At 41.3% G+C, this 25,243-nt stretch overlaps 1 long non-coding RNA gene across 3 annotated transcripts in view; it reads right to left on the bottom strand.

Annotated features, from left to right (window-relative positions):
* The window catches only part of LOC144615107 (uncharacterized), a 120,779-nt gene extending 95,602 nt beyond the window's left edge, over positions 1 to 25,177 (bottom strand). The window contains exons 1-4 of one of the 3 annotated variants that reach the window (XR_013553541.2): positions 24,780 to 25,177; positions 22,599 to 22,830; positions 5,136 to 5,376; positions 2,012 to 2,193 (exon numbers count right to left, since the gene is read on the bottom strand). This is a non-coding gene — a long non-coding RNA (uncharacterized LOC144615107). The remainder of the gene's footprint in view (positions 1 to 2,011; positions 2,194 to 5,135; positions 5,377 to 22,598; positions 22,831 to 24,779) is intronic. The other 2 variants (XR_013553540.2, XR_013553542.2) reach the window with 2 other exon arrangements.
* Between the last annotated feature and the right edge of the window lie 66 nt (positions 25,178 to 25,243).

The raw sequence follows: 25,243 nt of genomic DNA, 5'->3' as shown, positions 1-25,243 counted from the left end.
AAGAAACACTCACCTGAAATACCCTTCTCAATGCTGCTCTGAATAAAAGTTATAGTCAAGGGCACAATGTAAATGTTATTCAATAGGGGAAAATAAGTCTACTCAGTGCCTACTAAGTGCTAGAGAATAAGACAAACATGTCTCAGCCCTTAGGAAGCTTCCAATCTAAGAAAAGATGGCTGTGGAAGAACAACAAAACTTGACGAGTGTCTCAAGAGGAGAAGCTGAGGGAAGTTATAATGAAGAAGTAAAGCCAGTCAGCCAGTAGCAGAAGACTTCAGAGAGATTTGAAGATAAGTAAATAGCTCTGACTTTAGCATCTTCAGGGTTCTGTGAGAATCACAATTTCACTGCTCTGCCTCAAACAGTGTATCCTTTCACCTGATTTTTTCTTAAAATGCCCCCCAACACGTATACCCTCCCCGGTGTTGAATGGCCTAGGACTTGGTAACTCAGGTAAGATCATCTCTAAGTGTAAGAGAAAAAGATTCTTTTACCCTTGGTGCTCTTTTTATTAAACTTTTCTTTCCTCCCTTCTTACTATTAACAAAGTAGCAAGACTCTTAAAGCAGAAATTCGAGTGTAGGCCTAGGCCAGAGAAGTCAAAGAGACCTCTTTGCTTTCTTTTTATCTAGGCTTTAGGCCAACAGCACAAAAGGAGTCCTTGTAGAAATCTATGACTCAGCCTTGCTCACTAGGGATCTGGGTTAATGCCAGAGACTTATTGTAAAGAATGTGCATGTGTGTATGCTTACACTTTTCCACTGGTCCCCAAGGAATCAGAAGATGGCTGATTTATTTTTCACAGACTTGGGGGGTCCCAAAAGAGCCTCTTTTTATCAAAGCTCTAACAGAAGACAAGAAGGCAACAATACGTTGCTTTCTTTTAAGAAATGTACTCAATTACTTGAAATAGTTTTGTTGTTCCTTAGGCATAAAACACCATTCCACATTCACATTCTTTATCCCACTTTAAGGATAGAGGAGGGAGGAGGGTTGATTGCACTGGCAGATCATAGAATACTAATTAAGCTGCTTTTTTCAAGGGCACAGTTTTCGAAGAGGCTATAGGTCACTGCAAGCCTCTCTGTTGCTGGCAGGATGGGGGGGCGGGGCACAGAAAGGTTATCCTCTCCCTAAGTTTGGGGCCCAACAAAGTTTACTTCAGCAACACACAGGGGAGCTAACAGGGTCCTCTTTGGCTTTCGCTCCATTTCCATTAGTGCTCACTGAAGTCTTAGGGCTGGCTGCCTTTGAAGCTTGAAAGGAAGAGAGAGCAATCCTAGGAGCCTGCTTTCGCCTGAGGCTATTTAGGCCAAACAAGCTTAAGAAAAAGAAGCCTTTCATGTGTTCAGCCCAGTTTACTAGAGCTTTGTACTGTGGCTTGAAGCCAAGTTCCCAACTAATAAAATTTTTCACTGTTGTTGTTTGGTTATTTTTGCCCTTGATTTTGCTTTATGAGGATATACCTCTCAGAAGTATTGGGGAGGATATAATTACTCGAGGCAATTTCAGGGACATCCTTGGTACCGTCCGGCAAAACATCATTAAATAGTACCCTGACTCACTCGAATTTCTAGACAACGTAAGCAGGAAAAACTGATTAGAAGTAAAAATGCTATTTTTGTTTGCAGAATACAGTTTACCGGTGTTTGGTGTCAGTAAAGGCCCTGATAAGAGGGTATACAGACCAATAAAACATTTACAAACCAGACCATGGAGTTCAACAAATGTTGACGGTGAACCCAAGACCGCCCACGCTGAACAAAGGGTGCCCATGCTAGTACACACACCTGTTCATCTGTTTTCTGGGGTTTCGAATTCGAGAGCTATCAAATGTTAAGAGAAACACAAATTATTTGAATACCGGTAATAAAATCAGGTCTACTGTGAGTCACACTGCGGCCACATTGAAATTGGGTGATGAACGGAACTACCAATTGCCACACCGGTTTCCAAAAACCAATGCTCAAGACTTCCTATTGCACATATGTTTAGAAACGGATATTACCTGCTGCTTGCAAGAGCATCCTGTAAATTCTGACTTTTGTGTACTGAGTCTCAAAGATCTCTGCCCAGATGGTTTCATCTGCTGTTTCTAGAAAGCCTGGGAGGTGGACAGGAGCCATGGATATTCCCTTAGTTGAGTTACTAGCTGCTCTCCTTATTCATCAGGGAGTTTGCACATATAATCTGGAAATGCACATTAAATTTCACAGTGGTTTTTTTAAAAAAAATTTTTGTAATGTTTTTATTTATTTTTGAGACAGAGAGAGACAGAGCATGAGCAGGGGAGGGGCAGAGAGAGAGAGGGAGACACAGAATCCGAAGCAGGCCTCAGGCTATGATCTGTCAGCACAGAGCCCCACGCGGGGCTCGAACTCACAGACTGCGACATCGTGACCTGAGCTGAAGTCGGACACTTAACCGACTGAGCCACCCAGGTGCCCCAAATTTTACAGTATTTTGAAAAAGAAGCAAAAATATTAGTTTCATAATATAGACCACAAAAACTAAAGCTGGAATAATGTGGATATTGCTAGGATTCTCAGTTATGATGTAAAGGCATTGTGTTTATTCAGAAAGCACATGAATTGTAGACAGCTGATAATGATTTTTCTACTCCCTTTGCTAGATGATCCCACCCATTGCCATGGCTTTACTAACCATTAAAATGCTGGTGCCTTCTGAATTTTGCGTCTCCAGGTTGTATTTCTCTTCTGTGTTCTGACTGGTATATTCTAATGCTTGCTGAACTTTTGCGGGGGAAAATGCCAGCTTGATTCAAACTGTTTTAAGGCATGATTAGGGCTGGTCTTGCATAGAGCTGAGACTCCGTGGCAGCATCTGCAGATAAGTAAGTTAAAGAAGGCAATTTATGCAGGCAACAAAAGCAGATGGCCTTCATCAAGCTGATGTGCTAAAACTGCTTTAGTTTATTCTTTATAACGCATTTTCTCTCTTTGTGATGATAGGGACTGTGTTTAATCCCAAACCGTTTTTGTTCTTTTACAGACTCCAAAAGTCAGTTAGATAAATCATTAGGCTAAAAACAGAAGACTTCAGAGGCACCTGGGTGGCTCCATTGGTTGAGTGGCCTACTCTTGATTTTGGCTCAGGTCATGATCCCAGGGTCATGGGATCTAGCTTCCTGTCAGGCTCATCACTGAGCATGGAGCCTGCTTGACTCTCTCTCTCTCTCTCTCTCTCTCTCTCTCTCTCTCTCTCTCTCCCTCTCTCTCTCTCTCACCCCCTCCCCACCCCATGCCCCTCATCCCTGCATGCACTCTCTCTAAATTAAAATTTAAAAACATTTTTTTTAAAACAGAAGATTTCAAATAAGCACAGTTTACCAATAGGTTGACCCATGATGGACAGATGAAATATCTCCCATAAATGAAATATCTACACAGACATTACTGAAACATAACATGAGGTTACCTGGTGTTATGCTAACATGCTCAAACAATATTTGCAAGGCAGGGTTGCAAAAGAAAATAATGCAACTAATTGTTTACAACTGAAATAATGATCATCCCCTCATTTTTAGGAAATAGGTATTTCAAAATATTAATTCATGGAAAAGCTCACCATGGAAACAGGAGCTCCTGCTTCAAGTAATTAAGACAAAAAATTTATATAGACCTTTCTATGAGATGTTAGTGATCATTAAAAAACCATATTCTAGCCAGAACTGTATGAGGCATGATTTCTGCTGACTTCAATAGATTACACCTTTGCATAAACTCAGCTGAAATATTTATACCCAGGGAGGTATGTTTTTCCAGGTTCATTTCTGAGGACATTTACACAATGACGTTTCTCTTTAGTATCTGTCTATGCTTGCCCTTATTTCTCGTTTCACTTGACTGTATTTCATATAATAGCAAACACTGTTTCACTAGGGGCAATATTTTTCTGTTTGTCTGAGAATATGAGTGTTTTTATAAGTGAATGTTGTAAGTCTTAAAACCACAGGACAACTTTATTCTTTGCCACGTTTGATTTTTTTCTCTTTTGTGTTTTGAGGTTGAAACTGAACCCCTGGCTGGTTTCATATTGTTCTACTTATATATTTTATTTGAAAACATCCATATGAAAACCTGGATGAAAAATATGAAAGAAGATTCACTCCAAGAAGCAAAATGGCTTTGAGTCAAACAACAATCTTACTCAGAGCGAAGAAACAGCAACATCAGCACAAAACTGATTTTGTTGTTGGCTATTACCTGAGTAGGTGTTTAAAATACCAAGGTGCTCCTGGCTGCTTTAATTTCATAGAACAAGGGATCTCCTGGGGCGCCTGGGTGGTTCAGTCAGTTAAGCGTTCAACTTTGGCTCAGGTCATGGTCTCATGGTTCGTGGGTTCAAGCCCCACACTGGGCTCTGTGCTGACATCTCAGGGCCTAAAGCCTACTTCGGATTCTGTGTGTGTCTCTCTCTCATGCTTTGTCTCTCTCTCAAAAATAAACATTAAAAAAAATTTCTTTAAAAGAACAAGGCATCTCATGTTACCCTTTCCCAAAGGTTATATCAGTTTATCAAACATTATATTATCAAAACCAATAGTACTGAGATGAGCTGTATACAGAATTTTAGTAGTAAAATAAAAGACAATTCATTAAAATGCTATGCATAGGGGCACCTGGGTGGCTCAGTCGGTTAAGCGTCCGACTTCAGCTCAGGTCACGATCTCACGGTCCGGGAATTTGAGCCCCGTGTCGGGCTTTGAGCTGGTGGCTCAGAGCCTGGAGCCTGCTTCTGGTTCTGTGTCTCCCTCTCTCTCTCTGCCCCTCCCTTCATGCTCTGTCTCTCTCTGTCTCAAAAATAAAGAAACGTTAAAAAAAAAAAATGCTATGCACCTACAAATATATACAAATACGCTCGATGTTTCTACCTAATAAACTAGTAACCACCATATGGCATTCTAAGATTATAGCAAATACCTAGGTATTTAAATGAAAATGTCATTTTGTTACCTTTTTCAGAACTTAAGCTAAATTTGAGTATGTCAGTGATGCCGTTTGTTTTTGTTTTTTGTTTTCTGTTGGGACTATAGTTTCTCAATGTCGTAAATATTTTACTTAAAATGAATTTGGACTGAGTAAACTGTTGAGAATGTTGTTTATTTTTACCTGCATGCCTCGTGCACTGGTGAGGAGAGCAACTCAGCACCTACTCTTGCCCCGCAAGCCGCCTAGGCAGAGATTCCTTAGTAGGAATTCCTCACAAGGGATACTCCAGCTTCGCCATCTAATCCCGGAAAGACACCTTTGGACCCAGCTGTGTTCACTGAACATGAGCGACAGAGACCACACTGCACTCTCCTATTTCCATTTGTAGAATGGATACCATTTGGAGAATGGAAGTTGATACCTTAAATTGCAAACAAACAAACATCAAAATCAATTAAATTTTTATTATAGAAGGTTAGGACAGAAATCACGGAGGAGATTTTTAAAAAAAAATCATTTGTAAATCCAACACCCAAAGGAGAGCATTTTGGTGTATTTCCTTCCAGTACTTTTTTGCATACTTATTTTCAGTATATGCTTCATACACAGTAAATATACATTTTGTGTGTCCAAGATAAGTCTGCCTAGTATAAAAGGAGATATCACACAAGTTAGGCACTGAGTGAAAAATAGGAAGTGAGTCAAAATAAAAAATGAGGGGTGCCTGAGTGGTTCAGTCGATTAAGCCTCCAACTTTTGGTTTCTGCTCAGGTCATGGTCTCATAGTTCATGAGTTTGAGTCCCATGTCTGGTTCTGCACTGACAGTGAAGAGCCTGCTTGGGATTCTCTCTCTCTCTCTCTCTCTCTCTCTCTCTCTCTCTCTCTCTCTCCCTTGCTCTCTGCCTCTCCCCCCACCCCCCGTGCCCTCTCTCTCTCTCAAAAATAAACTTATAAAAATAAAAAATAAAAAATAAAAAAAATGATATGAAACATTAAAGTACTAGGAGAGAGGGTAGAATCAGATTTTCACATTACCTACATCACGTTGAAGACAGTGGGAGTTATTAAGGAAGATGTCCTTCCCAATAAAAGAATCTAATAAGGGGGACGCCTGGGTGGCTCAGTCGGTTGGGCGGCTGACTACAGCTCAGGTCATGATCTCACGGTGAGTTCGAGCCCCACGTCGGGCTCTGTCCTGAGAGCTCAGAGCCTGGAGCCTGCTTCAGATTCTATGTCTCCCGCTCTCTCTGTCCCTTCCCTGCTTGCTGTCTCTGTCTCTGTCTCTCTCTATCTCTCAAAAGTAATAAACAATAATAAAAAAAAGAATCTAGTAAGGATCTTTGGTTCCATAATAAAATTTAGAGGTAACTTAGACAATAGATTCCATATTGTTTAATAGTTTACTTACATAGGGGAGAACCTTGCATTGTTCATACCAAAGTCTAAATTCAGTCCAAGAAATAATACTCAATGCATACTTTCTACGTGATCATAAGGGCAATTTTTGTTGTTTTGAACATACTTTTGAAATAGATCCCGATTTATGGGGTTGCCAGATATAAAAAGTGAATTTCATAAACTGGGGATGTGAGAAGGAATTATGAACAATTCTCTTTACTCTAGAAAAACTCTCTGCATTAAGTAGATTTTTTTAAAGTTCACTTATTTATGTATCTATTTATTTATTTACTGGTTGGGTGACGGGCAGAGAGAGAGGGAGAGAGGGAATCCCAAGCAGACTCCATGCTCCAGCACGGAGCTGGAGTCCAACGATGGGGCTCAATCTCATGACCGCGAGATTGCATCCCGAGGTGATATCAAGAGTCAGATGCATAACTGACTGACCCACCCAGGCACCCCGAAATAGATTTTTAACACTTACTCTAAATTGGAGACGTCCACTAGTTAGAACAGAATGGTATTTCATAAACTTACTTTTAAGTTAATAAAGATACAAAAAACAGGAATCCAGATCCATAATAATCCCAATTTATAAAGTGAAAGCTTTACAAATACAAGGACCATTATTAATACAGTTCTTGTCATATTCCCCAGACGGAATGATTGCTGTGGAACGAACTGAATATCTGACTTTCTTAGTTGGTCAAACATATTTGCCCCAAAACTCTGTGGTTGATTTTCTCATTGCTGAGTAGCCTATAATTGTGACAAAGAGTTTTTTTCCTTTTAGTTTTTTTTTTTTTTTTTTTTAACGAATCAAACAGTGTTGTCCATGTACATATCTCCTTTCCAAGGAGACTATGAACATCTTAAAGGTTGGGACCATGTCTCTCTGATCTTTACATACTCTGTACCTTTCAGTGGCTGATATACGTCAGGCAATCAGAAGGTGTCTCACAAAGGAATGAACGAACCACTTTCATATTAGTGCTCTATGCTCCTTTCGGTATTGCATAACAAAACAAAAAAGGATTTTTGAATTTCTCCAACTTCATTATCAAATTTTATTAGATAGCTGTGGTAGGAAATACACCAAAATGCTCTCCTTTGGGTGTTGGATTTATGAGTGATTTTTTAAAAAATCATTATCAAATTTTATTAGATAGCTAGGGCTGCTGTAACAAATCACCACAAACTGGGTGGCTTAAAAACAACATAAATTTACTCTTTCACAGTTTTGGATACCAGAAGTCTGAATTCAAGGTACAGGCTGGGTCGTGATCCCTCTGAAGGTGGAGAATCCTCCTTTGCCTTTTCCAGCTTGTGGCAGCTCTAGGATTTCTTTGGCTTGTAGATGCATTCCTTGAATCCCTCCCTATCTTCACATGGCCTCCCTATCCTCTATGTTCTTCTTCTGTCCCTTATAAGGACATGTGTTATTTGCTTTAGGGTTCACTCAATTAATGCAGGATGATCTCACCTCGAGATCCTTAACATAATTCTTCTTTTTCCAAGTAAGCTCACGTTCAACCCACTACAATAGTTCATTGTACAGATTTCTTCCTATTGAATATTTTAACACTTTTAAAAATAGGCGTAAATATTTGTCTAGTTGCTACAAATGTTAGGCTGACATTAAAAAGAGACTCAAAAAACACAGTGGCCTAAAAAAGACAGAAGTGTGTTTCTCTCTCATCTTAAAGTCCAGCCAGTCTAAGCTGGTAGAAAGGCTCTGGTCCATTAGTTTATTAAGGGTCCCTGATGCCACTGGTCTCTATCATCTTAGTATCTCAGCCCAAGGAGAGGAAAGAAAGTGGAAAGCAAGGCATTTCCTTTAAGCAAATGAGGTTGGAATTGCAGGTATCACTTATACTCTGCCATTGTATTGCTGAGAACATATTTACATGGTTACCTCTCACTGTAAGAAAGACTGGGTAAGGGTTCCTTTCACGGGGTGGCTGTGTAGCCGGATATAACTGTACCACTATTGGAAGGTGGAGGAACGCGGTGGAGGAAAGGCGGGGATAACTAACAGCATGTGACAACTTAAAAAAAAAAAATTCAACTCTCTGAATCATATATTTCTAAATTGAATAGATCATTCGTGGAATTATCACAAGTTTGCATCTAATTACAACGTTCATCATGTTCGTTCATAGACTGGGGAATAAACTTTAACTTTCCTGATTTTTAAAAATTCCTACTGTGTTTGACATTATCTTAAAGGAAGAAATTAATTTTCCACCGTTCAGAAGTCAGTTGTTAGACACTGTTATGGTCAGTCATTGTTATTTTCTTAGAACTACTGTTAAAACATCATTAGAAAACATATCTGTCTTGAATAATTCATTGCCTGGTCTCCACGAAAGAGTGTTTATCTGGACTTTTCACCCGCCACCCGTTTATTCTTCAACATGGTGGTGGAAGGAATTACCTGGGAGGAGGGGGACAGCCAATGGCTTGGGTTAATGTGTCTGCACTAAGGATTCAGACTTCCTCTCTGTCGAGCTGTTCAAAGGACTAGGTGTCAGTAGGTTGTCGTTACTTGTCTTTCCTCCAAAGACATATTCCTCATCAACCCTATCAGTAATAGAGTTACAGTTTTGATCTTCCTTTTCCTGACTCATGTGTCTCTCTCAATCAGTTCAGAATTTAGGTGGGGAGGAGAAAGAGTAACATACAAACCCTTCTAACCTCAACAATGGCCAAATGTATTGTGAAGCTTTTTTGTGTCCCACATAATTTGTGAGCATAAAATAGTGAATCAGAAAAGTTCCTGAGAGGCTACAGCCAAAGATTATGTTTAATGTTGTTAAAGAAAGGGTAACATTTCCGTCCAAAGGAGAGATGTGTTTTCAGTTTATACCCAATCTGAAAGTGAAGCTAGTCAAAAGGGGCAAAATATAACACCTGACTGGCACCCCACTCCATACCTTCCTCCCACCCCCCTCCACCTCATTACTACCAAGGGGCAGCACACAGAGGGTTCATGGGCTACAAAAACAAAGAGCAGCTAATGGGTTGTAAGTATTTAGCAATGAGAATTGAACACAGCAGCCTCCTTTAGAAATCCCATTGGCAGAGACTATACTGATGGAAAAATTCAAAGATTGCAAAAAGATTTAAAAAGGGGCATGTACAAGGAAGCGACCATATCAACAGCCCTGCAAAAGGAAAGAATGGCACAAAACACAAGAAAAGGGTCAACAGACCCTGGCATCTTAAGAACAACAAAGACAGAACAGAACAGAGGAGGTTCTGTAGGCACACTTGGCTAAGAGAAACTAGAAGCTAAGATCAAAACTTCACTGAATATTATTATGGGTTCAATCTAGGATCAAGTTTCTCATATATACTTCTTGTTCTATTTTGTGGTTTCAGCCGCTTGCAATTTATCCTTCATATTTTATCTACAAAGTCCTATGTAGTGGGGGAAACTCCTACAGTTATTAAGAGTATATTGAGGCGGGAAAGATGACACCTGACACTTGCAGCCAAAGTTCTGATGTTCAGGGTGGGCACAGTGAGTAAACAGCACCCCTAGAGAGTGCTGCCTTAGAAAGGCCTGACCGTATCAGAATGGGCTTCACGTCACACATTTTGAGGGGCTGTTGAATGACCATGGCCCAGCCATCTCTCTCCTTAGCTATAAAGGCATCACACATCGCACTGGCAAGAAAGTCATCTGAAGTTTTGTGCGATTTCTTAGGCCTGATTTTAAAGATTTTGGTAGCATGGGATTCTTTGAATACATAAATATTATAGCATTTGATTTACATTATGGAACATGATTTTAACATTCTGAGATTCTTCCTTTTCTCTCATTCCACATATTGAATCACACCAAGTAATTTTTTTAAGTTTATTTTGAGAGAGAGAGAAAGAGAGAGAGAGAAAGAGGAAGACAGAGAGAGAGGAGGAGGGACAGAGAGAGAATCCCAAGCAGGGTCTGCATTGTCAGTGTGGAACCCGACATGGGACTTGAACTATGTACCATGAGATCATGACCTGAGCTGCAGTTGGATGCTTAACTGACTAAGCCACCCGGGTGCCCCATCATTCCAAGGAATCTTGACTACGCCTCTAGATCTTCTCAAGAGTAGTTCATCTTTCTATAAATGCGATGAGGCCCATTTACTTTGACTCTTGGACATGTGAAATAATCTACCAAGAGTTTTCCCTCTCTAATTCTCCTCACAGCTGCCAGGAAATTTTCTAAATCCAAAACTGATTCTTTCTTTCTCAAGCTACACACATTCTAGGTACTCCCAACTGACTACTGGACAAAATCCAGACTCTAAAGAATTGGTTCTGAAAGTGTGGTCCCAAGACCAGCTGCATCAACATCACCAGGGAATTTGTAAAAAAAAAAAAAAAAAAAAAAAAAAAAAAATGCAGGGGTGCTGGGTGGCTCAGTCAGTTAAGCATCCGGCTTTGGCTCAGCTCATCATCTCATGGTTTGTGAGTTCGAGCCCCATGTGAGGCTCTGTGCTGACAGCTCAGAGCCTGGAGCCTGCTTTGGATTCTGTGTCTCTCTCTCTCTCTCTGCCCCTCCCCCACTCGCACTCTGTTTCTCTCTCTCTCTCAAAAGTAAATAAACATTAAAAAATTTTTTTCTTAAGAAAATGCAAATTCTTGCCCTCTCCCACCCTAAATCTGCAGAATCAAAATCTTTGGGGATGAGACCCAGTGATCTGTGCCTTTAAAAGCCTCCAGGGGATTCTGAGGCATGCTCAAGTTTGCAAACCACTGCCAGAGGTTGGCACAATGGTTCTGCTATCTGCCTCACTTCCCCCAGGCTCACATGTGTACTCTGTGCATCTTCCCTCAGATCTTCCCATGGCTTCCCAAGCATATCATGCCCTTTTGCACTTCTATGCTTTGGCACTTCCTGTGTCTGAAATGCTATTTTACTCCTCCACTGTCTGGTCAACTCCTCCAAGGCACCTTAAATCCTTTTGGAATGAGCAGAATATAAATAAGTGTATACTCATCCTTCAACACCCAGCTCAAATATCGCCTTTGCTGCAAAACGTTCTCTGATTCCCAGATTTAGCCAATCCTTCCTCTGTGCTGCCTTGTACCTAACATTCCACGCTGTAGGTGTTTATGCCTCTCACTGCAAGAGGGATCTGTGAGGGTGGAGTCTCACCCTCATGTGTCCTTTAAAACGCTGAAATCATAGACATTCTCAGTAAGTAATTACTAAAATAAGACCTTATTTGGTGGTTTAACAAGCAAGCCTGTCTACTCCGTTTTTTTTTTTTTCAATTCCTTTCTTTTAACTGAAGATGAATCCTCGTCTTCCAAGGAAGATTGCTCTCTTCTTCCACTTCAAATGGGAGCATAGATTTGAGAGGGGATGACATGAAGAGATGAGGCAAAAGAACCATCAGCCTGATGGTTCACTTTATGCCTGGAGGTGAGCAGAGTATGCCTTTCCTCCTGAACTCATACTTGAGAAATGAAACAAATAGTCCTGATACAAATCCAAATTTTAAAAATATTCTCTAATCAAATTTTCTCCATACAGCTTGATTTAATACAATAGTTGAAAAGCCATAAATATTTGATAAATGTTAGAAAATATAATTATGTGTATGGTGGGACAAAAATAATGGATTTAGCCCATATAAATACTCAATACCAGTCTTTGATCATATTTTCTACACCGGGAAACAAGGCTCATTGTCAGTAAGATATTCTCATTTTCTTTTTTTCTTCCTTTGTAAACAAAACTTTAAACATAATATTTTATACTCATTTTCTCCCTAATATATTATATGGCACTAATTAATGTACTGGCTAGACTGAGCAATCCTTGGGGTGCACATCTACTTATATAGTAACAGATTTATAACAACTGCAAAGGTTGGCATTTTCATCCACTATCGTGAATGAACCACAGTTTTCTAATTGAAACTTGATATACTGTTTTCACAGAATTGAAAATACTTGAAATTAGAAACACCAAATCTTCTGACTATTCTGGACTAGAAGTTAAATCTGTAGCATCAGCCTATAATTTTCCATTTTCTTACTGTGAGTGGTAATTAGCTAAACAATTACTCAGCTGATATGAGTGGGTACTTCCCCCCTTTTCCACCAATTTTTACCTGTCACGGCCATCAAGACTCACTTCTTCTGGGTCAAATATACACTGAAGAGCAGTATAAGAGGAGAGGGAGGTTGGAGATACACTCTTTGGGAGGATATGTACTTCGTAAAGGATGGACAGGTACGTGAACAAAATGATGGCAGATCAAGGGTAAGATTATAGCATTTCCCATCACAACTGTAGTGATGGACAGAGGGAGTTATAGAAGAAGACTGGTTAGGAGGGAGTCGGAGGAAGATGGCGGCGTAGGAGGACACTGGGCTCACCGTGTCCTGCTGATCGCTTAGATTCCACCCACATCTGCCTAATTTACCCAGAAAACCGCCAGAAGACTAGCAGAATGGACTCTCCAGAGCCAAGCATAGTTGAGAGGCCCATGGAAGAGGGTAGGAAGGGCGGAGAGGCAGTGCGTGCTACACGGACTGGCGGGAGGGAGCCAGGTGGGTGGAGGGGCAGCCAGCCCACCAGGCAAGGCAGAGTCCCCGGGTCTGGCTTGCAAAAGCAGAGGGGCCGGCCGGAGTGTGTTCTGACAGCCAGCAGGACTTAACATTTAGAATGTTATAAGTCAACAGCTCTGCTCAGAGAGCGGGAGGGCTAAAGGACAACGTGAGGGAGAGCTGTTGAGCCCCCAAGGAGAGAGCTCAGCTTGCCAGGGAACAAAGGTGCTGGGAAGCGCCATCTGTCTCGCCCACCCCCAAAACCAAAATCCCAAAGGGAACCAGTTCCCATCATGAACTTGCTTGCACCACGCAAACACTCAATGCTGTGCTTCTGCGGATCCAACCGTCCGACGGGTCTGCCTCCCTCCCGGTTCCACAGGGCCCCTCCTGAAGCAGACCACCAAAGGCAAAGTGAGCTGAACCTGCCCCTCCCGCCCCTGTGCACCTTGCGGACCCACCCCAGCTAATGTGCCAGATCCCATCAAAGCAGCACCACAAGCCTGGCAGTGTGCAAGCAGCCCAGACAGAGGCCACACCACTCCACAGTGAGTCCTGTCCCCAGGAGAGGGGAAGAGAAGGTACACACCAGTCTGACTGTGGCCCCAGCAGTGGGCTGGAGACAGACATCAGGTCTGACTGTGGCCCCAATGCAAGTTACTCAGACAGCACAGGGGAAGAGCCTTGCAGTTCCGCGCCACCCCAGGGACAACCCAAAATGACGAAATGGAGGAATTCTCCTCAAAAGAAACTCCAGGAAGCAGCGACAGCTAACGAACTGATCAAAAACGATTTAAGCAATGTAACAGAAAATGAATTTACAATAATAGTCATAAAATTAATTGCTGGGCTTGAAAAAAGTATAGAGGACAGCAGAGATCTATTACTACAGAGATCAAGGGACTAAGAAACAGACAGGAGGAGCTAAAAAAATGCTATAAATGAGCTGCAAAATAAAATGTAGGTGACCATAGCTCGGATTGAAGAGGCAGAGGAGAGAATAGGTGAATTGGAAGATAAAATTATGGAAAAAGAAGAAGCTGAGAAAAAGAGAGATAAAAAAATCCAGGAGTATGAGGGGAGACTTAGAGAACTAAGTGACATAATTTAAACGAAATAATATACACATAATTGGGATTCCAGAGGAGGAAGAGAGGGAAAGGTGCTGAAGGTGTACTTGAAGAAATCATAGCTGAGAACTTCCCTGAACTGGGGAAGGAAAAAGGCATTGAAATCCAAGAGGCACAGAGAAATCCCTTCAGATGTAACTTGAATCGATCTTCTCCACGACATATCATACTGAAACTGGCAAAATGCAACGATAAAGAGAGGATTCTGAAAGCAGCTAGGGATAAACATGCTCTAACATATAAAGGGAGACCGATAAGACTCGTGACGGATCTGTCTAATGAAACCTGGCAGGCCAGAAATGAATGGCAAGATATCTTCAATGTGATGAACAGAAAAAATATGCAGCCAAGAATCCTTTATCCAGCAAGTCTGTCATTTAGAATAGAAGGAGAGGTAACGGTCTTCCCAAACAAACAAAAACTGAAGGAATTAGTCACCACTAAACCAGCCCTACAATAGATCCTAAGGGGGATCCTGTGAGACAAAGTACCAGAGACATCACTACAAGCATGAAACCTACAGACATCACAATGACTCTAAACCCATATCTTTTTATAATAACACTGAATGTAAATGGACTAAATGTTCCAACTAAAAGACATAGGGTATCAGAATGGATAAAAAAACAAGACCCATCTATTTGCTGTCTACAAGAGACTCATTTTAGACCTGAGGACATCTTCAGATTGAAAGTGAGGGGATGGAGAACTATCTATCATGCTACTAGAAGTCAAAAGAAAGCTGGAGTAGCCATACTTATATCAGACAAACTAGACTTTAAATTAAACGTTGTAACAAGAGATGAAGACGGGCATTATATAATAATTACAGGGTCTATCCATAAGGAAGAGCTAACAATTATAAATGTCTATGTTCCAAATACGGGAGTCTCCAAATATATAAAACAATTACTCACAAACATAAGCAACCTTATTGATAAGAATGTGGTAATTGCAGGGGACTTTAACACCCCACTTACAGAAATGGATAGATCATCTAGACACACGGTCAATAAAGAAACAAGGGCCCTGAATGATACATTGGATCAGATGGACTTGACAGACATATTTAGAACTCTGCATCCCAAAGCAACAGAATATACTTTCTTCTCAAGTGCACATGGAACCTTCTCCAAGATAGATCACATACTGGGTCACAAAACAGCCCTTCATAAGTATACAAGAATTGAGATCATACTATGCACACTTTCAGACCAAAATACGATGAAGCTTGATATCAACCACAAGAAAAAGTCTGGAAAATCTCCAAAAGCATGGAGGTTAAAGAACACCCTACCAAAGAATGAATGGGTCAACCAGGCAATTAGAGAAGAAATTAAAAAATATATGGAAACAAATGAAAATGAAAATACAACAATCCAAACGCTTTGGGATGCGGTGAAGGCAGTCCTGAGAGGAAAATACATTGCAATCCAGGCCTATCTCAAGAAACAAGAAAAATCCCAAATACAAAATCTAACAGCATACCTAAAGGAACTAGAAGCAGACCAGCAAAGACACCCCAAACCCAGCAGAAGAAGAGAAATAATAAAGATCAGAGCAGAAAAAAAAGTAGAATCTAAAAAAACTGTAGGGCAGATCAATGAAACCAAGAGCTGTTTTTTTGAAAAAATAAACAGAATTGATAAACCTCTAGCCATGCTTCTCAAAAACAAAAGGGAGATGACCCAAATAGATAAAATCATGAACGAAAATGGAATTATTACAACCAATCCCTCAGAAATACAAGCAATTATCAGGGAATACTATGAAAAATTATATGCCAACAAACTGGACAACCTGGAAGAAATGGACAAATTCCTAAACACCCACACACTTCCAAAACTCAAACAGGAAGAAATAGAAAGCTTGAACAGACCCATAACCAGCAAAGAAATTGAATGAGTTATCAAAAATCTCCCAACAAATAAGAGTCCAGGACCAGATGGATTCCCTGGGGAATTCTACCAGACATTTAAAGCAGAGATAATGCCTAACCTTCTCAAGCTATTCCAAAAAAAGAAAGGAAAGGAAAACTTCCAGACTCGTTCTATGAAGCCAGCATTACTTTGATTCCTAAACCAGACAGGGACCCAGTAAAAAAAGAGAACTACAGGCCAATATCCCTGATGAATATGGATGCAAAAATTCTCAACAAGATACTAGCAAATCGAATTCAACAGCATATAAAAAGCATTATTCACCATGATCAAGTGGGATTCATTCCTGGACTGCAGGGCTGGTTCAACACTCACAAATCAATCAATGTGATACATCACATTAATAAAAGAAAAGATAAGAACCATATGATCCTGTCAATCGATGCAGAAAAAGCATTTGACAAAATTCAACATTCTTTCTTAATAAAAACCCTTGAGAAAGTCAGGATAGAAGGAACATACTTAAAGATCATAAAAGCCATTTATGAAAAGCCCACAGCTAATATCATCCTCAATGGGGAAAAACTGAGAGCTTTCTCCCTGAGATCAGGAAAATGACAGGGATGTCCATTCTCACCGCTGTTGTTTAACATAGCGTTGGAAGTTCTAGCATCAGCAATCAGACAACAAAAGGAAATCAAAGGCATCGAAATTGGCAAAGATGAAATTAAGCTTTCACTTTTTGCAGATGACGTGATATTATACATGGAAAACCCTACAGATTCCACCCAAAGTCTGCGAGAACTGATACATGAATTCAGCAAAGTTGCAGGATACAAAATCAATGTATAGAAATCAGTTGTATTCTTATACACTAATAATGAAGCAACAGAAAGACAAAGAAACGGATCCCATTCACAACTGCACCAAGAAGCATAAAATACCTAGGAATCAACCTAACCAAAGATGTAAAAGATCCATATGCTGAAAACTATAGAAACTTATGAAGGAAATTGAAGAAGATAAAAAGAAATGGAAAAACATTCCATGCTCATGGATTGGAAGAATAAATATTGTTAAAATGTCAATACTACCCAAAGCAATCTACACATTCAATGCAATCCCAATCAAAATTGCAAAAATGCAAAATTGCATTTTTCTCAAAGCTAGAACAAGCAATCCTAAAATTCATATGGAACCACAAAAGGCCCTGAGTAGCCAAAGTAATTTTGAAGAAGAAGACCAAAGCGGGAGGCATCACAATCCCAGACTTTAGCCTCTACTACAAAATTGTAATCATCAAGACAGAATGGTGTTGGCACAAAAACAGACACATAGACCAATGGAATAGAATAGAAACCCCAGAACTAGACCCACATATGTAGGGCCAACTAACCTTTGACAAAGCAGAAAAGACTATCCAATGGAAAAAGACAGTCTCTTTAACAAATGGTGCTGGGAGAACTGGACAGCAACATGCAGAGGGATGAAACTAGACCACTTTCTTACACCATTCACAAAAACAAACTCAAAATGGATAAAGGACCTGAATGTGAGACAGGAAACCATCAAAACCCTAGAGAAGAAAGCAGGAAAAGACCTCTCTGACCTCAGCCGCAGCAATTTCTTACTTGACACATCCCCAAAGGCAAGGGAATTAAAAGCAAAAATGAACTATTGGGATCTCATGCAGATAAAAAGCTTCTGCACTGCAAAGGAAACAATCAACAAAACTAAAAGGCAACCAACAGAATGGGAAAAGATATTTGAAATTGACATATCAGACAGTGGGCTAGTATCCAAAATCTATAAAGAGCTCACCAAACTCCACACCCAAAAAACAAATAATCCAGTGAAGAATTGGGCAGAAGACATGAATAGACACTTCTCTAAAGAAGACATTCAGATGGCCAACAGGCACATAAAAAGATGGTCAATGTCGCTCCTCATCAGGGAAATACAAATCAAAACCACACTCAGATATCACCTCATGCCAGTCAGAGTGGCTAAAATGAACAAATTAGGAGACTATAGATGCTGGCGAGGATGTGGAGAAACGGGAACCCTCTTGCACTGTTGGTGGGAATGCAAACTGCTGCAGCCACTCTGGGAAACAGTGTGGAGGTTCCTTAAAAAAATTAAAAATAGACCTACCCTATGACCCAGCAGTAGCACTGCTAGGAATTTACCCAAGGGATACAGGAGTGCTGATGCATAGGGGCACTTGTACCCCAATGTTAATAGCAGCACTTTCAACAATAGCCAAATTATGGAAAGAGCCTAAATGTCCATCAACTGACGAATGGATAAAGAAGTTGTGGTTTATATACACAATGGAATACTACATGGCAATGAGAAAGAATGAAATATGGCCCTTTGTAGCAACGTGGATGGAACTGGGAAGTGTTATGCTAAGTGAAATAAGTCATACAGAGAAGGACAGATTCCATATGTTTTCATTCCTATGTGGATCCTGAGAAACTTAGCGGAAGACCATGGGGGAGGGGAAGGAAAAAAAAAACGGTTAGAGAGGGAAGGAGTCAAAACATAAGAGACTCCTAAAAACTGAGAACAAACTGAGGGTTTATGGGGGGTGGGAGGGAGAGATGGGTGGGTGATGGGTATTGAGGAGGGCACCTGTTGGGATGAGCACTGAGTGTTGTATGGAAACCAATTTGACAATAAATTTCATATTAAAAAAAAAAGACTGGTTATATTCATAATTTGCTCATGGAATTAAGAAAACTGTCACTTTCAAGTGTCTAGTTAAATACAAGCCAGGACCAGAATGAAGAACACATGTTAAATGTGGCCAGCTGTCAGGAATCATCTACCTTGCCCTGCCATCCAAACTTCTTGACATCACTTTGCTGCACCCATTACCCATGCTCTGTAATCGAGTTAATGTCCTCTTCTTCACAATTAGACTGTACTTCCCAAAGGCAAGAAATGTCTTTAGTTCATCTTTATATTCTCAAGGCAGGTAGCAAAGTATATATCCCCAATATCCTCTTGTTGAACAAATAAGTCCAATGCACATCATTCAGAAAGAATTAGTTGCTAACACTGAAATAGCCAGGGTCCAGATACACATTTAAATTATATATCTTAAGCAAGACTGAAAAGAGAAGGCACCTGTCTTCTGTGATGTGCTCCAAATGGTGTTCAAAGTATTTGCCTTGCTAGCTGGAGAGCTTAAGCACAGCACTGTTCTGATACTACCATTTGATGCATTACTGACACTTGGATTTCCTTTGACTTCAGGAGGAATCACTGAAGGATGCTTGGCATGTGTGTTCATTTGGCACAGAGTTTCGTGAAGAATTCAAGGCTTCTGGAAGTCTATTCCAAAATAAGCCAGATTCGGATGCCTGGGTGGCTCAGTCGGTTAAGCGTCCAACTCTCAGTTTCAGCTCAGGTCATGATCTTACGGTTGATGGGTTCGGGTCCCACGCCGGGCTCTGGGCTGGTGGTGCGGAGCCTGCTTGGGATGCTCTCTCTCCCTCTCACGCTACCCCTCCCCTGCTCATGCTGTCTCTGTCTCTCTCACAATAAATAAACAGTTAAAAAACACACAAATAAGGGGCGCCTGGGTGGCGCAGTCGGTTAAGCGTCCGACTTCAGCCAGGTCACGATCTCACGGTCCGTGAGTTCGAGCCCCGCGTCAGGCTCTGGGCTGACGGCTCAGAGCCTGGAGCCTGTTTCCGATTCTGTGTCTCCCTCTCTCTCTGTCCCTCCCCCGTTCATGCTCTGTCTCTCTCTGTCCCAAAAATAAATAAACGTTGAAAAAAAAAAAAATTTAAAAAAAAAAAAACACACAAATAAGCCAGATTCTAATTTCAATCCCAGAACCTTATACTCTTCCCCAAAACATACCAATCCAAGATGTAACTATGAGACACAGAAAGGTAAAGTCATCACAATTGTGCAAAGACTCCTAATTGTGCATGAGAAACATTTTGCATGAAAAACAATAAATCTCAGCAAATTAATTTTAACTATTAATTTCAATACCCACATATCGCAATGCATTTATCATTAAGGATGTACTTAAATTTAAGTGAAGATAATATTGTGAAATATTATGACACCCATAATTATAAAATAATTTAGTGTTTGCAGAGTAATTTATCACTGAATTAGTTTTTAATAGCATATTACCATTTTGCATTCAAATATGACTAATTAACAATGGACTTCCTCTTCTACCTTCTTTCCTCTCCTCACCGATACTAATAAAATAAGGAATCCAAATGAAAAACACAATGGAAAGTTCATAATAAGGAGGCTGGAAAATTCTACCCACTGTATGACTGACACCTGAAGAGCTGAGAAGATAAATCAGGGGAATTATTTGTGATAAGGGAAATTCATGGAAATCATGCCGTTACCTATCAAAGCGGGGAGAAAAACTATCTGCATCTCTCCAAATAAACCCCCAATGACAGACTCTATTACAATTCTAAATCAGCACTGGCAACTTTGCATTCATTTCTACATCATTCCTTTAAACCTCAGAGACAGCACTGCCTTCCTCCATCTAATCCTTTCCCCAGATCTTAATTCCATCCCTCCCTCATCTTGTTCAGAACCTAGTTTCATCACTTCTTTTGTTTCTCAGACCTTTTCTCTCCCCAGGCTTCTTTATCTCAACTTATAAACACACTACAACATCACCCAATCTATCTTCCTCACCGGCATTACCTTCTAGCTGTCACCCCTTTTTACCTTTTTTCCTTCCTTTCTGTTCAGGATCATCAAAAAAGCTGTTTAAACTCTGTTCTACTCCCCTTTCATTCACTCTCACACCTCTGCAATTTGCCTCTCATTGAAAGTACTTTCCCTAATGCCCCAGTGGCTACTTTTAAAACAGATTATCAAAGGAACACTTATGGGTCCTTCTTTCACATTGAACCCTTTGTAACATTGAGCGCTGCTGACCTTTCCTTCCTTAACATTCTCTCTTCCTTGGGTTTCTGGTATAACAATTTCTTCTTATCTTTAATAATCCCTGAACTTTGAATTTAAAACCTGGTTCCGTCACTCTCTCTGTAGCCTTGGGTGAGTTGTGTGAACTCAGGTGTTAGCTGTACTGAACAAATCAGCCTTTGACCTTTCCAGCTGTCAGTCTGGGTCCCAGTGGGCAACGGAAGCCATACTAAAGAGAATCTAATCAAGGGAGTATTACGAGGATGGTGATGCGACAGGAAACCATTACTAGAGCCAGGATGGAGCTAGAAACTTGATAAAGGAGCTATGGTCATGGAAGAATTCAGTCACTGCCCAAAACACAGTAAAGCTGGTTTGGGAAGAGGTAAATGCCCTGACCATCTCCTACTCCTACTAACCTCCAGTCTTCTTCTGGTGCCTTTCATTGGTCAAACCTAACTGGAGACCCAGAGCATAAAGGAGGCTGGGTGATGTACACTCTAGAGCTCAGCCTCCTGAGACACACAGCAAGGTAGAGAAGGGAAGATAATGAACCCAGATGGAGAACCAACAGGGAACAGCCAGGGCATGAGCACACTCCCTACCACTCCCTTATTCACTTAAAGATATTTAATGTTCCAGCAACTATTCTAGGGAATACAGAGGATTGCAAGACAGAAAAGATGGCCACTATCATTATGCTTTCATTCTCCTTGGGGAAGGCAGTAAGCAATAACCATACAAACTTCAGATCATAGATACAAATGAAGAAAAGGACTACCATGACTCTAACGTAGACTCTATCTCTGAGATGACAGAACTTAAATAAGAAGGAAGGAATAATAATCTTTCTAGACACTAGGGGATGAGTGTTTAAACAAGAGAGATTAGCAGGGGAAGAGTACAAACATGCTGAAGTGGAAACCAGTTTGGCTTATCCCAGGGAGAGACAGGAGATCAGTGTGGCTGGAGGGAGAGTGGCAGGGGATGAGGCAGGAGTGGTTGGCAGAGGCTAGATCACAAAGGGCTTGGTAGACCAGGCAAGGAGTTGGTGGGGGGAGGTTCACTAATGCAACAGAAAGGTTTTAGGCTGGAGGTGGGAGGTCAGAGTGTTTGTAAGTTAAGATATACCTACTTTCCATTCGTAAAATATGCTTCCACAATTCTGTGAAAAATAAGTTGTGGCAGGACAAGAATCCTGGTACAGTCTGCATTGCCCTGACTCGAGTTCCCACATTCAGGAGAGCTGGGTGGTGTTTTGTGTAGGGGTGGCACTGTTTGGGTCATGTCACGTGCCTGACACATGAGTAGCCCAACGATAGACTGGTTGGCAGCCCACGATGTGGTTTAGAGATAAGGACTCTTGCAACTAGGCTGTGATCCTCTGAGATGTGGATTAGAGGATAAGAAGATAATTAGTAGTCGGTAGTGTAAGGACAGATCAAAGAGACAGAGAAAAATGGAGATCCAATGGGAAATAAACGAGAACAGCTTCTCTCTAGAGGTGACTTGGTTCCTAATAACTACTCATATATCCATGTAAACGTTCCTGTTTTCATCCTTTCAGTTAAGGTGGTCACTGGGTCTCTCCTTCTTGCATGCACAACAGTCTAATGAGTGCACTAATGTCCTCAAGATTCATTCATTCTTCTTCTTCACGTTAGTCAGAAGTGACAAAGATCTGCTCTGGTAACAAACCCCTGAAATCTCAGTTGCCTAAAACAACCAGTGTTTACTTCTCACTCACTTTAAATACCCATCATGAGGTGAATGGGACTCTTTTTGCATCATCCTCTCCAAGACCAAGACTTACAGAGCATATACTCTCTGGAACATTGTTGATTGCCATGGCAAAGGGAAAAAGAGTTCCGGAAGGTCTTGCATCAGCAATTAGATGCTAGGCTCACAATTCATGGCAGAATGTGTCACATGGCTCATCCCAGCTACAAGGAAGCCAGGAAATGCAATCCTACTTGTACCTGAAAGAGAACAGAAAATATTTGATACACTCACCACCATTCACTCGTCTATAACCACGGCTTTAATTGCTGCCTATATACCAATGTTAACATTTCTAGGAGGTGCCCCATTTTCACTCCTTATCCATATTTTCAACTACCTACTGGAATGCCACAATTGGATTATATCATAGACATTTCAAATATCAAGTACCAAGACTGTACCCTTTATCTTTCCCAGAAACTTTCTGTGTTCTTTCTCTTGGTTAGTGGTCCCATTATCAAGCCACTATATCAAATAAGAAACCCTGGTGTTATCTTTGTCTCCTCCCTCTCTTCCAACATCCAAGATGTTTTCCTCTAATTTATTCTCATCCTACTAACTCCATGACCATTAGTTCAGCCCTCCATGGGTTCTTGTCCAGAAAATTCTGTTAGCCTCCTCACTGGTTTTTCCTGCCTTAATAGGTTTTCCTATAAACTGTGATCATTTATTCATTCAACAAGTATTTATAGAGTGCTTACTGATTTTTAGTGCTCAGGTAAGTAAATGGGCCCACCTTGAAATTCAGTCTAAAGACAAAGACAGTGATGCAAACAAAAGTTTCAACACAGTGGACAAATGTGATGATAATTATGTAGCAAATAGTGTAGAAATGGAAAGGAAACATCAAGTTGAGTGCGGTGGTGATGGGAAGGTAGTTTTGGAAGCTTTTAGAGCAGAAGAAAAACTTCAGCTAACTGCTCTACCATGTGAACCACAGCAGTTGGAAAAGGTGAAGGAAGCAGTGAAGGAAGTAGCATGTGTCTGATATCACTGAGGTACGTTTCCTGATTCCGCAAAATCAACGTGGATGGAGAACGCCATGAAGGAGCAGCCAGGAACCTGATCAATAAGGGCCCAAAGCGTCCTGGTCAGTTATCCAGCAGGCAAGTGGTGGAAAGTCATTCATCGAGATAAGAAACTCTAAAGGAAGAGCAGGTCTGTGGGTCTTTTAATTATGGATACTTCACATAGTTGAACACTGATTCCAGGCATAGTGCCAAGCATCTTACTTTATTACAGCTGACCCTGGAAAAATGTGGGGATCTGACCCCTACACAGTCAAAAATCCCTGTGTAAATTCTGACTTACCCCCCAGATTAACTCCTAATAGCCTACTGTTGACTGCAACCTTAGCAATAATTAGTTGGTTAACACACATTTTGTATATGTAATATATATGTGTACATATATATATTTTTTATAATAAAGCTAGAAAAAAGATGTTATTATGAAAATCATAAGGAAAATACATTTACAGTACTCTACTGTGTTTATTGAAAAAAATCTGAGTATAAGTGGACCCATGCAGTTCAGACCCGTGTTGTTCAAGGGTCAGCTGTATTTTATTTAATCCTCACAACAATTTTACATAGTAAAGTTGTACTATGATCTTCATTTTACAATTTAAAAGCAAACACTGGGATTCAGAGGTTAATGACTTGACTACACACACACTTAGTAAATCTATCTGTTTTGCATCGGAGCCCAAGTTGCTGTCTGTCTGCGAAGCCATGATGAACTCCGCCTGAATGTGTCCACAGACTGGGGCACAAGGGAAGGACGGGCTTGGTGGTCATCAACACATGGCAAACACGGTGGGGTCAAAGTTATGGGCGTGAATGAGAGGGCTCAACCAACTCTAAAAAGGGAGAAGGAACGAAGGAAAGAGGACCTGGGGATCATTAAAGTTAAAGGGCGGAAACCAGCAAAAAAAAAGTTTGAGGAGCCATTGGATAGTGCGAATCCTTAACAAATGTCTTTCTGTGAACCTTTTTGAGAAGTCGCTAGTCCAAGTGCCTGGCATTCCGTAATGGACGTTTGGGGTCAGAAGGGGCATTCCGTCAAGGGTGGGCCTCTCTACCTAATTTCTTCATCCCCTGAAGGACCAAGCGATGACGTGAAACTTGCACGGGGACTTCACTACCTGGGGAGGTAAACAATTAGCAAATTCTCCTCAGAGCACATCAAGAACTCTTCTCCCTCCAGTGTCGCCAAAGGAGCTGTGGATGTGAGCGTCCCAAGAGTCGCTCCGTCGGATCAGAGGTTACTGCAGAAACGCCCAATAAGCAATGGGCAAGGATCCAAGCAGCTTGCGGACTGGGACTGGGTCCGGGGGCAAAGAGCGCGCGCCCGGATACGAGGCACGCGCGCGCCCGCCAGCGGAGGCCGGGAGCGCGCTGGGCCCCCAGCCCGTCACCGCACCCTCCACTTGACGGCCCCCTCCTCCCCTCTCCGGTGCCCGCGTCCCCTCGGATCCTTCTCTCCTCCAAACGGCTCCCCCAGCAGCCCCAGGCCCGGCCGGACCACCCGGCCGCAGACCCCCTCCAACCAGTCCTTGTAGTGGGCTGGACTGTGCGTCACGGGGGGCGGTGCCAGAACGCCGCTCGC

The sequence above is a fragment of the Panthera onca genome, chromosome F2 (assembly GCF_046562875.1).
Source record: "Panthera onca isolate mPanOnc1 chromosome F2, mPanOnc1 haplotype 2, whole genome shotgun sequence".
In the NCBI taxonomy this organism is placed as follows: Eukaryota; Metazoa; Chordata; class Mammalia; order Carnivora; family Felidae; genus Panthera; species Panthera onca.
Note: the sequence above shows the minus strand (reverse complement) of the source record. Positions and strands in the feature narration are given on the sequence as shown.